Here is a 4,475-nt window from a genome sequence, read left to right as displayed (position 1 = left end):
TACATCAACAACTCCATCATCACCACCTCCAAAGAAAGAGACATAAATACATGGGTATGGACACTCCCCTTGGCAACTGCCAAGCTTGGGGGAGGTGCCCTGGTATCGTATCACCATCACACCTTTACCTTTATCGTTTTTCTTAGTTCGATCCTTTTGGTTATATCTTAATCTAGTAGAATAAAGTTTTAGTATGATATAGCTTTGAGTTTTGTTTTGATCTCAATCCATGTAATCAAGTCCGTGAGTTATATATAATAAAGAGTAGTTTTGAGTTGAGGGCCACTTTCTTGCTATGATCTTGAGGGAATTAAATAAAAGAAAGGAATAAAAAGAAATAAAAAGATCATATATTGATGGTATGGAGAGTAATGACTTCACATATAAAGAGTATGATAATAAAAGTTATTGTGAGTTGACAAACATAGTTTTGGTCATTGTTGCAATTAATAGGAAGTAATAAAGAAAGAGAGGCTTCACATATAAATATACTATCTTGGACATCTTTTGTAATTGTGAGCACTCATTAAAATATGACATGCTAAAAGGTTGATGTTGGACAAGGAAGACAACATAATGGGATATGTTTCCTTATATCTGAATAGAAGTTATATTGTCATGGATCATCCAACATGTTGAGCTTGCCTTTTCCTCTCATGCTAGCCAAATTCTTTGCACCAAGTAGAGATACTACTTGTGCTTCCAAACATCCCTCAAACCAGTTTTGCCATGAGAGTCCACCATACTTACCTATGTATTGAGTAAGATCCTTCAAATAAGTTGTCATCGGTGCAAGCAATAAAAATTGCTCTCTAAATATGTATGATCTATTAGTGTGAAGAAAATAAGCTTTATACGAACTTGTGATATGGAAGAAATAAAAGCGACGGACTGCATAATAAAGTTCTTTATCACAAGACGCAATATAAAGTGACGTTCTTTTGCATTAAGATTTTGTGCATCCAACCATAAAAGCGCATGACAACCTCTGCTTCCCTCTGCGAAGGGCCTATCTTTTACTTTTATTTCCTACCCTTATACAAGAGTCATGGTGATCGTCACCTTTCCTTTTTACACTTTTTCCTTTGGCAAGCACTATGTGTTGGAGAGATTTGTATATATATATATATATATATATATATATATATATATATATCCCCTCGGATGTAGGTTATCATAAACTATTATTGTTGACATTACCCTTGAGGTAAAAGGTTGGGAGGCGAAACTATAAGCCCCTATCTTTCTCTGTGTCTGATTGAAGCTTTGAACCCATAAGTATCGCGTGAGTGTTAGCAATTGTGAAAGACTAAATGACAGTTGAGTATGTGGACTTGCTGAAAGGTTCTTATATTGACTCTTTCCGATGTTATGATAAATTGCAATTGCTTCAATGACTGAGATCATAGTTTGTTAGTTTTCAATGAAGTTTCTGATTCATGCTTTACCTTGTGAATGAATTGTTACTTTAGCATAAGAAATCATATGACAATATATGTTGATGTTCTAAAGATGATGATGATGCCCTCATGTTCGTATTTTATTTTATCGACACCTCTATCTCTAAACATGTGGACATATTTTTCGATATCGGCTTTCGCTTGAGGACAAGCGAGGTCTAAGCTTGGGGGAGTTTACGTCCATTTTGCATCATGCTTTTATATTGATATTTTTGCACTATGGGCTGTTATTACACATTATATCACAATACTTATGCCTTTTCTCTCTTATTTTATAAGGTTTACATGAAGAGGTAGAATGCCGGCAGCTAGAATTCTGGACTCGAAAAGGAGCAAATATTAGAGACCTATTCTACACAACTCCAAAAGTCCTGAAACTTCACGAAGAATTATTTTGGAATATATAAAAAATATTGGGCGAAGAAAGGACCAGAGGGGGGCCACCTGCCATCCAAAAGGGTGGAGGGCGCATGATACGTCTCCAATGTATCTGTAATTTATGAAGTATTCATGCTGTTATATTATCATTCTTGGATGTTTTACAATCGTTTTATAGCAACTTTATATCATTTTTTGGGACTAAACTATTGACATAGTGCCCAGTGAGAGTTGTTGTTTTTTGCTTGTTTTTTACATAGCGGAAAATCAATACCAAACGGAGTCCTAACGCAGCAAAACTTCTTGGAGATTTTTTGGACAAGAAGACATCCAGTGGGCCAAAGAAGTACCAGAGGGGTGCCCCAAGGCGCGCGCCCAGGTGGGTTGTGCCCACCTCGGTGGCCTCCCGCACCGCCTCTTCGCCCTATAAATTCCCAAATATTCCAAAAACCCCGAGGGTAACCCTAGATCGGATGTTCTGCCGCCGCAAGCCTCTGTATCCACGAAAACCAATCTAGACCCCGTTCCGGCACCCCGCCGGAGGGGGAGATCATCACCGGTAGCCATCTTCATCATCCCGGCGGCCACCATGATGAGGAGGGAGTAGTCCACCCTCGGGGGTGAGGGTTTGTACCGGTAGCTATGTGTTTAATCTCTCTCTCTCTCTCTCTCTCTCTCGTGTTCTTGAGATGTCACGATCTTGATGTATCACGGGCTTTGTTAATATAGTTGGATCATATGGTGTTTCCCCCTCTCTATCTTGTTGTGATGAATTGAGATTTCCCTTTGAGATTTTGTTTTATCGGATTGAATACTTTTATGGATTTGAGAGCACTTGATATATGTCTTGCATATGAATACTCATGGTGACAATGGGGTATTATATTGATTCACTTGATATGTGTTTTGGCTCTCAACTCGCGGATTCCCGAGGTGACGTTGGGGTAATCTATGCATAGGGTTTGATGCACGTTTTTGTCCTTGTTTCTCCGGTAGAAATCTTGGGGCACTCTTTGAGGTTCTTTGTGTTGGATTGAGTATTATGAATTTGAATTTCCTTTGGTGTTATTTTAGTACGAACTCTTGATTGATCGATCGGAAATAATAACTTGGTGTTATTTTAGTACGAACTCTTGATAGATCTCGGAAAGAATAACTTGGTGTTAATTTAGTATGAACTCTTGGATAGATCGATCAGAAAGAATAGCTACAAACAATTTCTTGTTATGTTCTCCTCTAGATAGGAACTTTGGATTGATTTTTCACCGCACGTTGAGCGATGGTTATGTGATCCAATTATATTAGCATTGTTGAGAGATTGCACTAGCAAAAGTATGGACCCTAGGCCTTGTTTTCAAGCATTGCAATACCGTTTGTGCTCACTTTTATTGGTTGCTACCTTGATGTTTTTATTTATTCAGATTATACAAATATATTTCTACCATCCATATTACACTTTTATCACCATCTCTTCGCCGAACTAGTGCACCTATACAATTTGCCACTGTATTGGGTGTGTTGGGGACACAAGAGATTTCTTGTATTTGGTTGCAGGGTTGTTTGAGACAGACCATCTTCATGCTACGCCTCCCATAGATTGATAAACCTTAGGTCATCCACCTGAGGGAAAATTGCTACTGTCCTACAGAACTCTGCGTTTGGAGGACCAACACGAGTTTACAAGAATAAAGTTACGTAGTAGACATCAGCGCGCCCTACCCCCTGGGCGCGCCCCCTACCTTGTGGGCCACCTGGAAGGCCCCCGATGCCCATCTTCTTCTATATGGTGTGTTTTGACCTGGAAAAAATTAGAAGGAAGTTTTTGGGGACGAAGCGTCACCGTCTCGAGGCGGAACTTGGGCAGAACCAATCTAGGGCTCCGGCGGAGCTGTTCTACCGGGGAAACTTCCCTCCGGGAGGGGGAAAACGAAGCCATCATCATCACCAACGATCCTCTCATCGAGAGGGGGTTAATCTCCATCAACATCTTCACCAGCGCCATCTCCTCTCAAACCCTAGTTCATTCTTGTATCCGATATTTGTCTCAAAACCTCAGATTGGTACCTGTGGGTTGCTAGTAGTGTTGATTACTCCTTGTAGTTGATGCTAGTTGGTTTATTCAGTGGAAAATCATATGTTCAGATCCTTAATCATTATTAATACTCCTCTGATTATGAACATGAATATGCTTTATGAGTAGTTACGTTTGTTCCCGAGGACATGGGAGAAGTCTTGTTATAAGTAATCATGTGAATTTGGTATTCGTTCAATATTTTGATGAGATTTATGTTGTCTCTCCTCTAGTGGTGTTATGTGAACGTCGACTACATGACACTTCACCATTATTTGGGCCTAGGGGAAGGCATTGGGAAGTAATAAGTAGATGATGGGTTGCTAGAGTGACAGAACCTTAAACCCTAGTTTATGCGTGCTACTTCTTGAGCTTGCGTTGGTTTTCCGTTGAAGAGGAAAGGGTGATGCAGCAAAGTAGAGGTAAGTATTTCCCTCAGTTTGAGAACCAAGGTATCAATCCAGTAGGGGACAATGCACAAATCACCGAATACCTGCACAAACAATCAAACAACTTGCACCCAACGCGATAAAGGGGTTGTCAATCACTTCACGGTTACTTGCAAA

This window comes from Aegilops tauschii, chromosome 2 (assembly GCF_002575655.3).
Source record: "Aegilops tauschii subsp. strangulata cultivar AL8/78 chromosome 2, Aet v6.0, whole genome shotgun sequence".
Taxonomy (NCBI): Eukaryota; Viridiplantae; Streptophyta; class Magnoliopsida; order Poales; family Poaceae; genus Aegilops; species Aegilops tauschii.
This window is presented reverse-complemented; position numbering follows the sequence as displayed.